Below are 20862 nucleotides of genomic sequence, written 5' to 3'. Positions count from 1 at the left end.
AATGAGGAGATATACAAAAATTTTGAGAAAATATCAGAAGTAATGGCTAAAAGAAGATTAATCTTTTTTTAGAGACCTCTACTGAATGAGTAGTTCTGGAAGAAGGAATCAATGATAGCATGGATTACAGAAATAAGAAAGAAACAACACCAAACAATCAGAAATAATAGAAAGAAACCTTTTTACAGATAACATACTGAATGTAAAAGGATCATCACCTCTCCAAGATCAAAATTAATTTCATCCCTCTCAATAAGACTGTGAAAACCGGAAATAAATTTCATAAATATGATACTGCGAAGCTCAAAATCAATCAAAACGTAATGGAACAATGCCACCAGTAACTCACAGTTGAATCCCATAAATGGGCAGACATTGCCTCCATGATCCAACAAGCAGCTAATACTACAATCCTGACAGCTAAAAAGAGGAATCATACATGGTGGAATGAGGTTTGTGGTGAGGTGGTGGCCCAAACAGCAAGTGCATGGAAATAGTGGAACTCTACCAGGAGACCTGATGATTTTGATGTATTCCATGAAGTTCAAAAATATGCAGCCAGAACTCTACTGCATGAGAAACAGCAGTTAGAACAGATCGATCAGCGTTTCCAGATAAACAATGTCAGAGACTTCTATCAGACGTTCAAATCGAATTTGAAAGGATACCAAGCCCCTAGTTTTTGTTTTAGAGACGAAAATGGAAAGCTCAGTGTTGTGTACATAGTTCCGCGTATTCAGCGCGTACACAAATTTCCCACTAGAGTGCGCCCCGCTAAGCACAACAGCGCAGGCGCAGCACTCGTCCATCTCCCCACTACGAGATGGCGCTGCCATAGAGACGGACCAAATTCTGCTTCCGCCGATCCGCGTATTAATATGTAACGCAGCCAATGAGATTGCTGCTAACATAGAACACTTTCTCCTCGCGCATCACACTCACGCAGTGATACATGAACGTGCGAGGTATTATAACGGGTGTAAAGACCTTCGATCAGTCAGTCTGCATTTGTCTGCACCAGTCTGCATTAGTCTGTACCAGTCTGCATTAGTCTGTACCAGTCTGTACGAGTTCTACAATTGTCTGTGCCAGTCCATAGTCAAGATCCAGTCTGCGCCTAATAAGATTACCATATTCCTGTACATAGCCATGAAGATAAATGTATAGACACTTTTGTCAAGTATCCGAGATATATGTAAGAATAAGATTAACGTACCAATACCAAAGGAACTTCAGATTGTCAATTGTAAATAGCATCCAGAACCAAGTTAAATAATTTTTATATTTGTTATTATTTTAATAAATGTGTGTGAAAATTAATCAAGTTCTATTTAAAGTTGGTCACCATCAATCTGCTACTCTAAGTGTGCAAGTGGCATTTCTATCGTCTGACCTAATGGCAGAAGATAAACATGCCATGATAAGACCACGAGACATATTGCTGACACTCGCTTACTTCGTTAGAGCAACAAGTCAAATAATCTGATGGTGTGTGTACTGAAGGTCTTACAGTACGCACACCACACTCGGCCTGACCAACAAAGAGAACTGCAAGATAATGTCTCGTTACTTTGAAAACCTACTTAATTGTGATGAACCGAAAGAAAGATTCCCTGTATGTGCCCCAATCCACAAACTACCCCTCATCTCCATCTGGTAAAGAGGAGACCAAAGAGATCATCAACAACTTTAAGAATAATAAGGCAGCTGGAGAGGATTCAATAGTGGTGGAACTACTGAAGCTGGCAAATAATGAAACTCTAGATATACTAGTCCAACTTTTTGAGGAGATCTGGAGAGCTGGGATGATACCAACTGAATGGCAGTCAGCTTTAATCCATCGTATACACAAAAAAGGTGATAAATAGAATGTCAATAACTATAAGGGTACCTCATTAGTATCTGTTACATATAAGATTCTCTCCAAAGTGATACAGAATAGAATAGAAGATCATTGTAACCAACTGATTGGGGACTATCAAGCTGGTTTCCGAAAGGGCGATTCTTGCGCAGAACAGATCTTTAACCTGAAGAGCATGATCAGGTACAAAAAAAATTGGAAAAATAACTATGTGGTCATATTTGTTGATTTTCAGAAAGTATATGACTCCATCGACTGACAGGCAGTAATGAATATTTTGGAAAAGAAAGCTGATCAAACAAACTCTTACTAACACAGTGTCAAAAATTAAATTTATGGGTGAGGTATCTGAACCTTTTCAATTGTGTCTTGGAAAAGGTCATTCAAGAGTGGAGAAAGTTATTAGCCCAAGGAGAAACAAATGAAGAGTGGTTCAGACTTGGTCCTAAGAACAAAGGGGTGTGCATTGGCTGCTTAGATTTTGCGGCTGACCTAGCCATTTTTGCTAACAACATAGAGTCAGCAGTCAACAAGATAAATAGGCTGTCAGAAATTGCTGAAAAAAGTTAGACTCCAGATCTCTATTCAAAAGACAAAACATATGACGAACATCTGTGATGGACCTGAATGGATGATAACCAACCTCGGAAAAAATTGGATGAGTTAAGAATTTCAGGTATCTTGGTGAAGTCATCCACCTGGAGAATGGATTAAAAGAAGAAGCAATTGTCGGGATGAGGAAGTTAGACCAAGCATACCAACTGACAAAGAATACTTATAACAAAAAGTCTATGAGTATATGGGCCAAGTTCCAACATTATAATACAGTTGTAAAACCTGAGGGCTTATAAGCATCCAAATCTTTGACCACGAATAGACAAGGTAAGCTGAGCGGCTGGAAAAGCGTGAGTGTAGGATATTAAGGAAAATCCTAAGGTAATAGATGGGTCGATGGACAATGGCGAATGAGAGCAAATGAGGACTCGTGCAGCAAGACAGAACCTATCACAGCATCCATTACGAAGAAATGATTGTTATTTTATGGTATCTCATGAAAATGGACGGTGATCGACTAACAAAAAGAATATGGAGTTTCATCCCATCTAAGAAAACGAGGCCGAGATGGTTCAAAGAATGTGAAAAAGATCTTAAGCAGATTGGTATCTCAGAGAGAAATTCCTGAAAGGAACAAATTTAGAAGATTGGTGACCAACTACCAAGGTTTTAACATGGCATCAACATCCGAAAGACAGTGAGGACCATTATCTGAAGAGCATAAAAAGGCACTTCTTGCAGGGGCTCAGAAGATACTGGCAGGAAGTCAAACCTGGAGCAAGAACAAGACCTGGACACTAGAGTGAAGTCGGTTGTTACCACACAGTCCGTAGAGACTCACCTCAATAAAAAAAAATAAGTAAATAAAAATAAAAGGCTTTCAATGCAGAAGAAATAGGGGATTGAGAACAACACGAATAGAATAAAGGGGGAAAAACATGAGGAGGAGATGGACGAGTACTGGAAAAACAGGAGACGACAAGGGAAGAAGAAGAAGTGAAGTTATTACATGATGAGAGATGGTGATTGGATTTGATTTGATTCAGTTTTCATTACATACACCGAAAAAATGAGATGATTCTCGAGGGTGTGGAACATGTCAGAATGTATAACACAAAACATTTTAATATAATGAATACTACCCTGATCATTTGTCATGAGATTGTCAAAATAGGTGAATACAATACAATAAACTGGAAAAGCTAATATTTACAGAATTAATACGCTGTCAGAATGAAACATTGTTATGCACTATTAATAAATTTATCATACACAAAATACCTAATTTTGACTGTTGCAACCAAGTGCTGTCAAAACTTATATCTAACATATTTTTACTTAAGCTGGCCTAACAGTCTCTGTTAGGATATTCATCTATAGAGTAGAAGGCATTGCCTATCAAAAAGTCATTCAAACTCTGTTTAAACTGTGCTTTATCTGAAACCAAGTTTTTAATGGTTGCTGGTAATTTATTGAAAATGTGTGTTCCTGAATATTGGACCCCCTTTTGGACCAGCATAAGTGATTTTAGGTCTTTATGTAGATTTTTCTTATTCCTAGTATTGATAATATGTATTGAGCTACTTGTTGGAAATATAGATATATAACTTGCAACAAATTTCATTAAGGAGTAAGTATACTGAGAAGCAATGGTTGGAATTCAAAGTTCCTCGAATAGGTTCTACACGATGTTCTTCAAAGACTGGTCCCAGATACTCCATTGCACCATTCACCGAACCTGATAACCACGAGCCGTCAGTAACAAAAATTAAGTCTTGCTTAAGAGATTTACAACACTACATGCACTTGTTACCAAAGTCTCATTTACTTTTAGAGCTATCTGTTCCACTTCCTTTTTGGCCCCACTTCTCTCTGTCTTCACTATATCTGAAACAGTTCTTATTTTGTTGCCCGATACAATTATCATTTTCTCTTAATAAAGCTACTTCGATTTCTGGATTACTTGATTCAATATTTTGCAGTATTCTTTGTAATGCATTACAATTCTAATATCAGAAACATTCCTAGATAGTAGATACAGTCTCCTTTTTGCCCCACATGATATCTTTATTCCTTGTATAATCCATGGTTTATCTTTTGACTTCTGTGTGATCTGAGTTACCTTTAGGGGAAAACAATTTTCAAAAGAGGAGGTAACTTTATTAATAAATGCTTTGCATTTTCCATTTGAGTCAGGTAAACATCTCTCCAGTTCATGTCTTTGAGCAATTTCCTGAATTCCTCAATTTCTGGCTTATTTATTATCCTCCTGTACTCAGATTTAATATTTTTTTATCCTGACAAGTTTCAACATTTAACACAAGATGCTGCACGTCGTGATCAGATAGTCCATTTACTATTGGTTTTGTGATATGATGTTTTTCCCCTAGATTTGTTCATAAAGATATTATCAATAGCAGTCTCAGAGCATTTACATATCCTAGCTGCAAAGTTCACAATAGGAACTAAATTGAATGATAGTGTTAAAAACACCAGCAACCACTATTTCCCCTTCTTTTGTTTTTTACACAAGCTATTCCTTTCGCTTTGTGAAATGAAGCACTGCCTAGTTCCAAAACACAGGACTACTATGACAAGGTGAAATGTTCTCAGAGTGCTACATGTATGATAGTAAATGTAATCAGCACTATAGTTGTTTTCTGAGTAGTTATGCTGTGTGTGTTTCATTCAATCAGATGAAATGGAATAAAATCATCAATTTATTTATTTGGGCTCTTTATCACCAAGATACATTCAATGTTGGTTGAGGTTTATCTTTTGAATTCACTCCAGTGTAGATTGTCAAAATTTTATCAGTTGTCAATGTACTTGTAACACAGTTTCCGAATTTACTGCCATCCAGGAAAGTATCGCACTCAAATTATTCTCAGAGACTGAGAGATGGCTGAAACCGAGAGCAGAAAGCTCTGACATATTTAGTGATTAATGGAATATATATCAGAAAGGCAGGTTAGACACTGTAGGAGAGGGAGTGTCCATTGTCTCTATTGAGGTCAAAGCTGATTGTGACAGTGAAGTTATCTGGTTGCGTATAACAAGTCTAGGTGAAATCACGTTAATTAATGGATAATCAGCCACCCAGTTCTGCTATGACAGTTTTGGAGCCATTCACAGAAAGTCTACAGACAGTAGCACATAAATACCTAGATCATGCAATACTAGTTGGAGGTGAATTTAGCCTACTGAGTATAGATGGTAGCCTATGGCTTCATCGCAGGGGGTGCAGTCAATCTTGTGAAGCACTTTTGAATGTGGTTTTCGAAAATTGTCTTGAGCACCTAGTTTGCCATGCCACATGCAATGGAAATATCTTAGACCTTGTAGTTACAAACAGGCCAGATATCATCAATGACTTCAGCATAGAGATGGGGATTAATAATCATGATAACATAATAACAACTAAGGTTACAAAAATTAATAAATCAGTCAAGAAGGCTAGGAAAATGTTCATGCCAGAAAGAGCAGATAAGCAGATGTTAGCATCTTACTTAGACAGAACTGACATCACTTAGTTCCATTAAGATGGACGTAGAGAGATTATGGTCAAAGCTTAAACAGATCGTGAATTGCACTCTCAACAAGTCTGTACCTAGTAAACGAATTAAGGATGCAAAAGAGCCACTGCGGTTTAACAATGAAATTTGGAAAATACTGAGGAAGGAAAAGCTACTGCACTCTTGGTTCAAAAGAGAATGCCAAATGGCAACAAGGAAAGGTTACTACCACTGTCATACCTCAGCAAAAGATCTGGCTGAGAAGCAGGGGAATTTATTGTCCTATGTAAAATCACTAAGTGAGTCAAAGAATTCCATCAAGTCACTTGACCAGTCTGGTGTGGCAGTAGGAGATAAATGTTTTAAATTTTGCATTTAAGAAATCATTCATGCAAGAGAATCATATAAACATACCGTCATTTGACAATAGCACAAAGACACCTAACAACAATCACCACAAGAGGCCAGCACTAGCACAAGTTGTTCACATGATATTCGTTGGACTGTTGCCTGTAAACCCGTCCCATGTCAGTGCTCTTGGAAGAGAGCTGTGGCAGTGACACGGCTCTGTTGTTGTTCCTGTGCAGTGATCTGCAAAGACGCGACGGTACGGGACGGGGGGTCGGGTCGAGATTCAAGCAGTGATTAAATACTTCATAAAGAAAGGTATGAAAGTGAAGGACATTCATGCCGATTTCCAGAAAACACCAGGGGACTCTGCTCCTTTGTCTTCAACTGTTGCCAAGTGGATAAATGAATTTCAATTTGGTCAGGAGAGCTTAGATGATGATCATCCATGAATAGGTCAGCCAAAACGTGTCACTACTCTAGAAATCATTGCAAAAGTCCGCATAATGATCAAGGAGGATCACCAATTTAGAGTGCATGAAATTGCTCACGCTTGCCAGATGTCATCTGAAAGGTATTCACAAGATGGGTGCCGCGACTCTTGACGCTGTGTCAAAAACGAATGAGAATGGACATATCACAACAATGTTTGGCCTGTTTTAGGAGAAACAAACAAGATCTTTTGTGCTGGTTTGTGACCACGAGGAAACTTTGGTTTACTACTATACCCCAGAGACAAAGCAACAATCAAGGCAGTGGAAACATGCTGAATCTCCGCCGCCAAACTCCTTCAGCGGGGAAGGACATGGCGTCAGTGTTCTGGGATGCGCCACCAAATTCCTTCAGCGGGGAAGAGCATGGCATCAGTGTTCTGGGATGAGAAGGGGATTCTGTTTGTACATTATCTCCCCACTGGGCAAACAATTACTGGAGAATACTATGCTAACCTTCTGGACAAATTGCAACAAATGATATGCGAAAAAGGCCAGGTTTAATAAGGAAGAAAGTCGTCTAGCATCAAGCAAATGCACGCTCGCATGCATGTACCATCGCCATGGTAAAATTACACAAACTAAGGTATGAATTGTTGCCACACGTGCCTCTTCCCTAAACTTAAAATTTTTCTTTGCGGATGAAGATTCACTTAAATGAAGAATTGATAGCCTGAGTTGACAACTATTTTATAGGCCTGGAGGAAAATCATTGTCGAGATGGGATCGAGGTATTGGAACACTGTTGGACCAAGTGAATTAATCTACAAGCAGGGTACATTGAAAAACAAAAAAGTTTCAGTGACATAAGTACATTTTTTCTATTCTGTTTCAAGAACTTTTCAAACCACCCTCGTAAGCATCCCCGACGCCTGAAATAATTAAAAACAAATAAGTCGCCAGTTGCAGATGGAATCTCAATTTGGTTTTACAAAGAGTGCTATATGGCACTGGACCCTTACTTAGCTTGTATTTATTGTGAATCTCTCACCCAGCAGAAAGACCTAGCAACTGGGGAAAAAAATACAGAGGCGTCTCCTGTATATACGAAGGGCGAAAGAACAGACCCGCGAAATTACAGACCAATACCCGTAACATCAGTTTGCTGCAGAATTCTTGAACATATTCTGGGTTTGAATCTAATCAGTTTCATAGAGACCAATAAGTTTATGTCCACAAATCAGTACAAAGCATCGCTCATGGGCAACTCAGCATGCCCTTTTGTCATACGACGTCTGTTCAAAAAATTCCAAAACTTTGTCCACAAAATTTTCTATGCTTATCTTTTAATTACTATGGATTGTCTCCTTCGAAATACTCTCCTCCACAATTGATACACTGCTCCCAATATCATTTCCACTTCCAGGAGCAGTCTTGACACACATCTTGCTGGGTCGCATAAAGTGCCGTCTGCGAATTTTCTTTTATCTCATCTACCATTGCAAAACTTCATCCTTTTCAACTTTGGAAATAAAAAGAAGTCTGCAGGGGTCATACTATTCTCGCAAGGAACATCTCATTCTCATTTGTGAGATCCAAAAGTTTTTTTGGTCTTGACTCATGAGCCGTGGAATGAACTTGGCGGCAACACAATGCATTCCAAGATGCTGTGTCATTTCATAACATGATCCAATTGAAATGTTACATTCTTCTACAATCTCTCAGACAGTGTATCTTCGACTGCCACACACAATTTCTTTGACGTTCCTGACACAAGCGTCATCAGGGGACATCTAAGAGCATCCTGAACAAGGATTATTTTTGACTTTTGTAAAGCCATTTTAAAACGTGTGAATAATACATAACACCAAGTATGGCTTAAGCACTCATCGCTATAGGCTCCCTGCATCATTTGGTGTGTCTGTGTAAAGGTTTTCTTGAGTTTCACGCAAAATTTAATGCAGATGCATTGCTCCTCTAACTTTGCCATCACAAAATTCACAAACCCAGATTCCATATTTCTTGATTTCCGAGAAGCATTTGACATAGTGCCTCACTGCAGACTTTTAACAAAGGTACAAGCACATGGAATAGGTTCCCAGACATGTGAGTGGCTCAAAGACTTCTGAAGTAATAGAACCCACTACATTATCCCGACGGTGAGTGTCCATCAGTGACTAGGGTATCATTAGGATCATTCCAGGGATGTGTGATAGGAGCGCTATTACTCATATTTTCTATGTGCATAACTGATCTGATGGACAAAGTGGACAGTAATCTGTGGTTGTTTGCTGATGATGTTGTGGTGTATGGAAGGTGTCATCGTTGAGTGATTTAGGAGGATAAAAGATGACTTGGGCAAAGTTCCCAGTTGGTGTGATAAATGACAGCTAACCCTAAATGTAGAAAAATATAAGTTACTGCAGATGAGTTGGAAAAACTAATCCATAATGCCAGAATCCAGCATTAGTAGTGTCATGAATGAAGTCACATTGTTTCAATATCTGGACATAACATTGCAATGTGATATAAAATGGAACAAACTTGTGAGGGTCATGGTAGGGAGGGCGAATAATCATCTTTCGTTTGTTGGGTGGATTTTACTACAGTGTGGCTCAGCTGTGATGGACATCACATATAGGATGCTAGTGTCTGGGATCCACAAGGGGTCGAATTAAAGCAGACATTGGGGTAATTCAGAGGCAGGATACTAGATTTGTTAACAGTAGGTCGAAACAACAACATACAAGTATTATGGAGATGTTTCTGGAACTCAAATGGGAATCCCTGGAGGGATTTTGAGGAACACTGTGCTGACTGCAGAACAATTCTGATTGCACCAACATACATTATGCGTAAGGACCACGAAGATAAGAGACGACAAATTAGGACTCATAGAGAGGCATATAGACATTCACTTTTTCCTCAATCGATTGGCAGATGGAACGGAAAAGGAACTGACTACAGTTGAAATAAAATTACTTGATAGTTGGCACTTCAAACGCCAATAAGAGTAGTCAGCGTCACACTTGAACTGTCTGCTGTTGCCAAACTCCACCAAAATTGGCCAGTCACTTCCAATTCCTGGTTCAGCATTCTTTCTTGATGTATTTGTATCCCAAATTACGAGCCCGACACTTTTATTATGTATTTCATGACACGCGATAGCTACACCAAAAACAACACACATTAACAATGCTAATGAAAGACACACATTTCATTCATAGCACTAACCAAACACTACCGAATAACTCAGCACAAGGTGTAATTCAGTATCATACATATAGTTATCATATTCACAGAGATCATCTTACATTAGATAAGCTTTTCACTACATTGTGTGAAACTGAAATTTTTAAGGTTGCAGTTCATAGTTGCAACTGGGTCACTACATTCACATATATAAATACTTCATGCAGTGCTGTGGCATAGCACAATGGTTGGCAGATTAATCTAATGTGTAGCATGTCGTAGGTTTGAATCTCATCAATGTAGCAACATTTTTATTTCTAAATCTAACCAAAAGAGTGTGATTATTATTTTCATTCAATTAATTGGTTTAAATGTATTTTTTTATTTTTAATACTTTGCTGCATCATTTTTCATCATTGTTTTGACTGTTCTATTTGGTCTTATTTTTCTTCCTGTCACTATTTCTTCATTTGGAATCTGCCTCAGTCATCTATAATCCACGAACAAGTGCCCACATGGACTGTTCACTGGTTTCTAACATGGCAGCATGTGCAGCTAGAGTAAGGATAGTTACAGGTAACAAATGAAACGGAGAAATTTTAATTTGCTTTCAGCCCTGAAATTGAGTTTTTGTTGTCTTGAGTTTACCCTTAAGCGTTAGCTTTAATCGCCATGAACAAAGCGATCATGATATTAGTACTGCTGCAGACTGTTGACCACAATTTTCTCGGCTGGGTTAGGACACAAGTTTACAGTCAGGGATACAAAACGGGTCGTCTTCCCCAGTTCAGTCACTGGTCACTTTAAATCAATAGTCGACAGAGTATCCAACATTTCTGACATACCTTGCACCAGCCACTAGAAAAATTGCTCTGTGTTAAACGTTTAACATAATTTGTGAAGTGAGCCGCTTGTTTGTTGTCACCTGTAACCAAACGGTAGCTGGTAGCCATTGTGGCAACATTGTTGCGGCAAGTGATTGATGTCAACTATCAAGTAATTTTATTCAGACTATTGTAGTGAGACAGGGTACCTTCTGCCATGCACCATATGGTGGCTAGTGGAGTATGTATGTAGATGTGGAATCAGTCTTTCCTTCTCATCCCATCTGGAAAGTCTCCCCTGATCTGCAGTTCTGGGTAACTTTCTCAAAATCTACAATTTTTCCTAGACCTATCCTTCACCCCTCTTCCTTCCACTTCAACCCTTCTGCCTGAAGAATGAGCTACTGGCTCTGAAAGCTTGCCTAATTATAATCTTCTTTTATGTGTGTGTTCTGCCGCCACTTAGCAAGTAGATTGTTTATCTATCCAATTCAATTATCATGTAACCAAAAGCTGCATTTAACACACCAAGTCTCTTTTACCAATCACTTTTAATATGTCCTACAGAATGTACTGTCTATCCTGTCCTTTTTTGAGATTACTGTTTTGTTGTACTTTTCTACAGGCATCGTCTTACTTATTAGGAGTCAGTTCCTTCATGTTGTTGTTGTTGTGGTCTTCAGTCCTGAGACTGGTTTGATGCAGCTCTCCATGCTACTCTATCCTGTGCAAGCTTCTTCATCTCCCAGTACCTACTGCAACCTACATCCTTCTGAATCTGCTTAGTGTATTCATCTCTTGGTCTCCCTCTACGATTTTTACCCTCCACGCTGCCCTCCAATGCTAAATTTGTGATCCCTTGATGCCTCAAAACATGTCCTACCAACCGATCTCTTCTTCTAGTCAAGTTGTAGAGCTGCATGTACTCGGGAAAAATTACGGCTGTAGTTTCCCCTTGCTTTCAGCCGTTCGCAGTACCAGCACAGCAAGGCCGTTTTGGTTAATGTTACAAGGCCAGATCAGTCAATCATCCAGACTGTTGCCCCTGCAACTACTGAAAAGGCTGCTGCCCCTCTTCAGGAACCACATGTTTGTCTGGCCTCTCAACAGATACCCCTCCGTTGTGGTTGCACCTACGGTACGGCCATCTGTCTCGCTGAGGCACGCAAGCCTCCCCACCAATGGCAAGGTCCATGGTTCATGGGGGGAGTTCCTTCATAGTCAACAGTTAAGGAATGGGTGGCTGAATTCATATGTGGCATATGTCTCTGTAAGATGACTCATGAACTACTTCCTAGAATTACAATCAAATATGAAAATGCTGAGAAAGAACACAGTGTGATATTGCAAGATCAGTAATTAAAAAGATGTGCAAAACAGTTGATGCCGTGGCCATACCAGAAAGTGAGTGGCATGTCTGTTGAAGCCTGACTACAACCTAATGTGAAAAACAATTTGGGACAATCTGACACACAACTGATTCTATGCACCAATCTGTTCCCGTGGATGAAATGAAACAGCAGTTGCACAAAAATAGCCAAGGTGACTTAATCGGAGAGAAAGAGTGGTCATTGTTTTCTAGGATGCAAAAGGGATTTCTATTTTAGATTAGCTTGCAAGACTGAAACAATACCTCACAAATACAATGCAAGTATTCTGACTCAACTGGATGAAAAAATATGGAGCCAAGACCCAGGGGGAAAAAAAAAGTTTATTGTCAGTGAAATGCATATGGTCACAAAGGCACTTTCACAATAGGAAAACTGGGAGTTTCAAGTGTGAAGTCTTCAAATATCTATTCCATTCTCCAATTTTTTCACATTCTGACTTTAGCTTCTTCTTCTTTTCTTTTTGTATGAATGATTCACTTAAGACTACATGCGTCACAGCTCAAAACCGTTTTGTGAGTCAACAACTGGATATGTTTTCACTGGTCTGTCTCTTGTAACTCCGTTGGACATGGAGGTAGCAAATGAGGATGTAGGATGTCCATGACATACTGCTGTGCTGTCAGAGTGACCTGAAGTCATATCCGATGCTGCCCCACACGCCCTCTCCCTATGTCGTTGTCATACTCACTGACAACTGTCATCGCGGGTCTTGCAGAATGTCTCACTGCTGGTCACATGACAGGTGCAGGTGTGAAAGGGTTACTATGTGCTCGGCGTACATTACAGCAATTCTCCCATGGGCTCGTCAGACACGGTAAACCGGAAGCTTGCTGACAAGCACACCACCCTTACGTTCCCAAGCAGTCCAACATGGGGCCACTACCACATCTGAATGACTCACAAATCTGCATATTGCATAATTCAATCAGCCTGGCAAATGGAGACACCCAATTAGGCCCCTTCAAATTTTGTTGCGTGCTGATAATGCTGACTCACAGAAGTACAGGGCATCTGTGTCCTTCACAGGGATCACTCAACATCTTACACTCTTCACATCTCTTATAGCTCCTACCATTCTTGGTAACAATCCGAGACACAAACAAAGCTAATGCAATCTGGTGGCCTTTGTATCCATTTCAGAGAGTTGCGACTCTCATAATTTACCACTGGTATGCACACTCGTGAAACTACGTTGCTTCAGGGAGCTTCCCTTTTTTTTCTTCAAGCTGTTTAGTTCTTTGAATCCATTTTTCTTGTAGCTCAGAATAATTATTTTATTGTGTAGCAAACTTACAGACTAGCATTCTGGTCTGAGCTGTCGGAGTTGGCGGTCATGTGTGTGTGAGGTGTGCTTGCTTGTGTGAATGAATGGTGTGTATTTCTATTTCTTTTTCTGATGAAGGTTGTGGCCAAAAGCTTATGTGTAAGTGTCTTAACTGTGCCTGTCTGCATTTTAACGTGCCATCTTTATGGTAATTAACACTCTATCTTTTCCTACACTGCTGATATTCCAACCTGGAGTTTCCATTGTTTGAACTTACGGTCTACTGTTTTATGTTGCAGTGCACTTCTACAAGTGTAATACACAAATGTTGCCTTAGGAAAGAGTCACAATAACATCCATGTCTACCGTTTGCTATTTTTTACGAAATAGCACATCACACTCGAAATTTAACTTAGCCAATGAAATAAGTTTGAAGATTTATTGTGTGTAAGAGACACGAGGGCCCACTGTGTGGGAAATGTGGGAAGTTCTGTGCAGAGATGGAGTTATCCACAGACGCAGTAAGTCTTGGGAGCTATACGGGTGTTTAAACATCAACACCTGCTGGGATGAGGGGCCACTTACTCTGAGGTGGCGCTGTGCCAGCAACGAGCTCGACCCATTGATTAGCACCACACATGACAATGACCAACCAGCTGCTTCTCTGTGCAGAGATATAAAATTTATCGATTTTGGACATCTTTTGACAATCTGTCACATGGAGAACAATGTTTACTCTGGCAATTTTAACACTAATCTAGTGTTCTGCAACATATTAATGTGAAATGTTGTCTATGATGTTGAAGCGTGTAAGTTTAACTGATATCTGAGAATTTGTTGTTTTTGTGGCATTATCTGGAAAATGGCCTCTCTTGCAGCTCCAAGCATAAATGTCAAGTGAAGAAGAATAATTAGCACAGCACACTGGAACCGAGTAGGGATCCGGTTTACTGCTCGGCCACTAAATTAGCATATCGTGAGTACACCAGAAGAGACGCTGTACACACTTGCATATACTACATACACAAGTACAAGCATCGATCAAGCTACTGCGAAACTGCACTCTGTGTGACTCATCACTACATCAGAATACTGTAAATGTGGTGATTCCAATTTCTTAAGGTCTCTTCCTGTTTGTTTTCATCAGTAGGATCTTATTTTTCAAGTATGTGGGAATCCAATGAGCTGCCTGTTTGGATACATTCTTTCTGTATGTCCCTCAAGTTGGATTCCTTGGAGACACATTGTAACAAGAGCTTTTAGGAATTTGCCTGGAGATTTCACACTGGGTTCTGTGTGATGTATCCCATCCTTTATTCTTGGACCTAAGATTTTTACTACAATTTTACATTCTTCTAATTCAGTTTGCTGTTTTCATGTCTTGTGTTGGACAAAGAGTCTCTCTCATGCATAAAGAAATTCTAATTTGATCACTGTTGTACAATGTTAGATTTTAGAGTTCCAGGAAAAATACTTTTAGTTAACTGAGAGACAGTTTGTACTTTCTGAAGTCTGGATTCTATGGCCTTCTTTTCATTATGATGTTCAGTGGTCTTTTTCACCAAATTATTTAAACTATTTAACACCGAATACTATGTCATTGCCTATATAAGTTCACCCAGTGCCATTTTGGTATCAGCCAAGAATTTTTTCTCCAGGTGAAATTAGTAGTCCAATTTTCCTAGCTTGCTCCCTTAATATTTCAAATTGCTTTAGCATATCAGTGATGTTTTTGTCAATTAGTATTATGTCATCGGTATAGGTTACACAATATAATTCTATCTTTAAGTTTACGTTCTAGTCAGTGTAATAGTGCACCTGCTCTTCTCCATTATCTTACAATTTTCTTCGGGGCATAGTTGAATAGCAATGTGATATGCCATCCCATTTTCATATTCTTATGTCTGTCTTAAATTACACTGCTTGAAAAAAAGTGAGACACTCAGAAGGTGGGGAGAAAACAAATTGAAACATAGCTAATTTAGAGGGTATGTGATGTTATTTCAGTGATAACAAAACAGAGTCAAATTTACACAGAACTTATCAGTTTGAGCCCACTTATCAATACAGCAATGCACCCTGTCTGGCCTGGACAGTGCGGGAGGATGTCGTAAAGCTGCTGCATACCCTCCTGAGAAAGGTGATCCACAACTGTTGTAACTGGACATTGCAATCATGGATACAGGCAGTGGGATGGAGTTGACGTCCATGTTGGTCCCATAATGTTATATCGGGGACAGATATGGGGATTTTACTGGCCACAGGAGTATATCAACATCACACAGACAATTTAAAGAGACACATACTACATGTGGACAAGCACCGGCCTGTTGAAAAATAGCACCACAATACTATTACACACTGCTGTACCATCAGCGTTCCCACGGCCATTACAAGCCGTGACCTGAAGTCATACCCAATGGCTCCCCACACCATGGGACTCCTTTGTGACCCCCCCCCCCCCCCCCCCCCCCAAAATGTGGAAGAATGGGACCTCTCCCCATCTCCCCGGGTCACTGTCAAACTTCTCCACGATAGTCATTTGGAGCAGTGCAGGACTGGGACTCATCAGTGAACATAATGTGACGCCATTCATTAGCAGTCCATACTTCTTGATCATGGCACCACTTCACATGCAGTCATTTGCTTGGGTGTTAATGGCAGCCTATGCGCAGGACGGCAATTCCATAGTCTGGCTGCTCCTAGCTGTATGACACAGCATGTTGCAAGGAGACTATTACAGTGAACTCCTGTTTATCCGAAATGATCAGGACGGTGGTCAGTTCCGATAACGAAAATTCCAGATAAATCAAAGTCCCCCTGTTTTCACATGTGAACACTCCAAATTGCGTCAATATTGCGAAATACGATCGTAAAACGTGCGTAGGGTATGTAAAACATTACTGATATGGTTGCAAATAACCCTACACTTTTTTACTGAAAAAATTGTGTTGACATGTTAAAAAGGCACCAAACTATGATTGAAAACTCAAAGTTTTTAAATGCTGTATAACAAAGCTCGTTTATTTTGCATTCTTACAGAAAAAATCTCCCTTATTTGGCAGCAGGAAAAAACAGGAGTTTTAATTTTATTACCTACTCTTTTGAATAAAAAATAAACTACTGAACAAAATTATGAAACAAATCTAGAGATTACTCAAAGGAACGAAAAGTCTGTCCAGAGGAACTTTCAAGAAAAGTAAAAAAAAAAAAAAAAACTTTTTAAGTTATGGACATAGAAGTTCTAGGATGCTTCATTAGAGTTTATTTTTTGGTAACGAAGTCACGAATGTCTTTTTTTCTTTTTTTTTTTTTGCTTGAGAAACTATTGCTGCAACAATACATCTCCAACGTTGAAATCAAACTATTTCAGGATAAATCGTCTCCTCCTGTTGGCTGATGTACTCCAGGGCAGTTTGGATCACTTCGTAACAGAATGTGTGAGGAATATTTTTCTCTGATTCATCATCAGAAACATAGTCTTCTAACGCTTTATGATCGGTCACAATTTGGACGATTTCATCCTCAGTCACATGAAAAAATGCCATTTTCCATCCACTCTTCAATGTCTTCGAAGTGTGTGTCTTTACAACCAGCTTCTCCAGTAAATTCACCAAAATTATGTCAGCTTGAGTTTCGGTGTTGTCTCCTCCTTCCCACCACTTAGGTTGCCTTACGATCTAAGAGTTTTTTCCAAGACCTAACAAGAGGAACTGGAGGAATTAGATTCCAAGCTTCAGCAATCAATGAATGACACTTAAAACATCAATTTTTTTAAGAGCTTCCACAAAATCATCTGCAGCATCAATCACACCTATTAAGTATTCCAGCATCTTGTGTCTGTAATGTTTTTCCATCGCCTCAAGAATACCTTGGTCCATCGGTTGACATAGAGATGTGACATTTTGTGGAAGAAATACAACTTTGATATCCCCATCTTGCAGATCACCTGGGTGAGAAGGAGCATTGTCCACAAGAAGTAGCGCTTTTCAAGGAAGTCCTTTTCCTTCCATGTAATTTACTACAGCTGAAACAAACTCTGCCTGGAACCACTCTCTGAAGATGGCACGGCACTGTTCATACATGCCTTAAGACTGATTCGTGTACCTCAGTGGGAAAGCTGGTTGGTTGGTGTCTAAATGCTCTTGGTGTTTTGGATTTGCCAATTAAAGTAAGACACAGTTTATGATTGCCAGTGGCATTACTGCAAGCGAGGACAGTAAATCTTTCTTTGATTTTTTTGTATCTGGAAGCCATTTCTTCTTCTTTAGAGGCAAGGGTTTTCGTTGGCAGCATTTTGTAATTCAACCCAGTTTCATCACATTTGTAAAGTTGATTGTCAGTATAACCTCCTTTGTCAATGATTGTGTGCAGTTTCTTCTTAAAATCAGCATAGCAGCTTCATCCCCAGATAATGATTTGGCACTGATGGCAATTTCATGGATGCCATGCTGCTTCTTGAAATGATCCTGCCAGCCATTACTTCCGAGGAATTCTTGCTTCTTTCCTTCTATCAGCTCATTAGCTCATTTTGACAAATTAGAGGACCTGAAACTGACACACCTTTGGCTCTTATTTATTCGTGCCACAAAAATAATGCCTCTTCTAACTGAGGATGTGCACCTTTTCTCATTGTTTTTCAAGATTTCACTGCGCTGCCCAATGCTTGGATGGAACAAAAATTTTTCAATTCCTGATCGATTTGTCTTCCGATCAGTAATTGTACTCCTACTCTGCAGCAACTTTTGTGGGTGGCTCACCAGCATCAATTCTCTGCAAAGTGTGATGATCTTTTTCCAACAAGATCACATTCATTTTATGTTACGTGCCCGTAGTCACGTTCAGTGTTCTTTTTACAGACACTCGACTGAGTCCTTTATGGTTTTTGGCCCCTTTTATCTCTGGACACTTTAAGGCACATAGTGGGAGCACAAAACCTCAAATCAGAAACACACAAATGCACAACTTGACAACACTCGAGATGCACTTGACAAACTTTTGATTTTTGAAACCAGGCTGTGGCAGCCATCAAATGAAAGCATTCGATACATCTATGCCATTTCCTCTGTTCTACCCAAGCCCACGTGGCAACACAACAGGGTGTTGTACGTTCACTGTTAAACACTCAGCTTTGATGTACCGACAACAAGTGGAAAGTGTTAGGTGGCGCACTCTAATTGTCAGTTTCGACAGGCCTACGTTGCGCTCCATAGAACAATACTGTATGTACTGTACTTCCAAGGAGTTCCAATAGATGGCAGTGGCATGAAACCATGCAATACGAATAAGAAACGCACTAGAGCTTCAACCAACACACGCACGAATTGACGATACTTGGACTTTTGACACGCACCAGTGCACTGATTAGCAGTAGATTGCCAAAAAACACCAGCAAATGCTTGGCTCCAGGTGCACGCAAATTGAAACTTGTCAAGTGTCAATCTAGCTAGCCAAAAGTGTAGCTGCACGAGAGTTTACTGTACTTGTTCTCAGATGGCAGTCACAGACGTGAACAGGTTACAATGTACTCAGTACACTACACAGTGATGCTCCCTTGTAGTGGTCTGATGTAGTCAACTGGAACATTGATGATGAGTAAGCCCTTACTTTCCAACATCAGGCCACTGTCAGATCCAAATACTCCAAAAATACAGATGTTGCAAGGTTTAACCAGGGGACCAAATGGACATCCACAATGAGGTTTCTTTCAAACTCTCATCAGATAATGCTGTCTCACACCAATATGCAGCACCTTCATATCCTCCAGAGTGATGATTCAACATCTGACGCTATTCACATCCCTTATATACCACACGATGCTTGCTAAACAGCAATAAAAAAAAAGAACACTAATGAATAATGAAGGAAAAGACAGACTGTTACTTACCATAAAGAAGATACCTTAGGCTGCAGATGGGCAGAATTAAAAGACACTTACATAAAGCTTTCAGCCACAGCCTTCATCAGTAAGTAGTAATCTGTCTTTTCCAACATTGTTGATATTCCTACTGGAGTTTCCATTGTTTCAAGGACACTGATGCTTTTCTGTGAGTGTTTGCTTTATGATGTTTTCTGCATTTTAGCTTTTTTTAAAAAAAGAAAAAAAAAGAAAGAAAGAAAGAAAAAAAAAAAAAGATTTGTTGCTGGAAAACTTCTGAAGTCCAATAAAGGAGTTACAACAGCCATATATGGTTATCTGGTGGACCTTGCAGAACCAAATTCTAGGGCTGAAATATACTGTTGACCAATGGGCATTAATCAGAATGAATACTAAATAAAAAATTAAATCCAAGTTTACACAAAAAACACAGGTTCTATCACTGTTGTTTTTCGTTCTGTTTTGCTCTTATGTTTGCTATGACTTGTTAAGCAGAAATTTTCTTTCTATCTATAGAGTTACATTTGCTGTAATGTATCTTACCTGCATGTTGTTTCTTCTTTCTTCTCACTGCTGCCCCAATCATGGCAAGCAAGTCATCCTCACTGCATTTGCTTCGTATTGCATCTCTGAAACAACAGTTAAAACACCCGTTAAACAGTACCAGGCCAACACCACACAGTGAAATGTTGGTACACTAAAAAGGAAGAAAAACTTTGCAGAAATCTTCAACAGTAATCTTGTAGTCTGCAGTAGGCAACAGCAGGATAACAAACCCACTGGACAAAAATGGGAAAGTCATGATAGAAGTTACTTTCATTTTTATAAATAAACAGGTATCTTACACAAATGCTCAAGAGTATACATAGGATCTCGGGCTGAAGAGGTGGAGCAGAAACTGACATTAGTTTTGTTGAAGAGGGAGTACTGGAACACAGCACAATTTCTTGCAAAATGAAGCCAAATTTATTGATAAACTCTTAATTAATTGCCAAGCTCACTAATGTGACCATTTTATAACAGGTACTTACTGCTTGGAGTATATGTGACTTTTCAGGCTTGCCTAATAGATCTGTTGCAAAAACACTTTGGGTTTCCCACCAGATAACATTATGCAAGTCCCTCCCTCAATATTTCAGTGACACAACGTTTTGGCATCTTCAGGTGGTGGTGATTTCCACCATCACTGCTGCAAGATGCAACTGGCAATTTCCACGTGACAGCTTTGAAATTTATCATGTGGATGACTATGACCATCATATTTAGAATTCAGAGGATTTCATAGAATACCTGAAGATGCTTAAACTAGAACTTTCAGATCTTTTAGTTAGCTCAAATGTTATATCATTACTTACAAAAGTGCCCCTGCAGCCCTCATTAGAGGTTATTAGCAGCAAGTTTGAGAAAGAAATTGTGATGCTGTTTAAACATGTGCATACCTCATCCTATTTCTTATGTAACACCAACTACTTTAATCAAGTGGACAGTGTTCCCATGGGAGATCCTCTATTTCCCTTAGTAAATATCCAACATTCCTCCTTCTGGCAGAATGCTGAAGAGACATTTGTGGTGTGGCCCACATAATACAGACACTACCTATGTC

At 39.5% G+C, this 20862-nt stretch overlaps 1 pseudogene; it reads right to left on the bottom strand.

Annotated features, from left to right (window-relative positions):
• The window catches only part of LOC124616670, a 104924-nt pseudogene that overhangs the window by 42831 nt on the left and 41231 nt on the right, over nucleotides 1-20862 (bottom strand).

The sequence above is a fragment of the Schistocerca americana genome, chromosome 5 (assembly GCF_021461395.2).
Source record: "Schistocerca americana isolate TAMUIC-IGC-003095 chromosome 5, iqSchAmer2.1, whole genome shotgun sequence".
NCBI classification, from domain to species: Eukaryota; Metazoa; Arthropoda; class Insecta; order Orthoptera; family Acrididae; genus Schistocerca; species Schistocerca americana.
The sequence above is the reverse complement of the archived record's forward strand: the minus strand, read 5'-3'. Positions and strand labels throughout refer to the sequence as shown.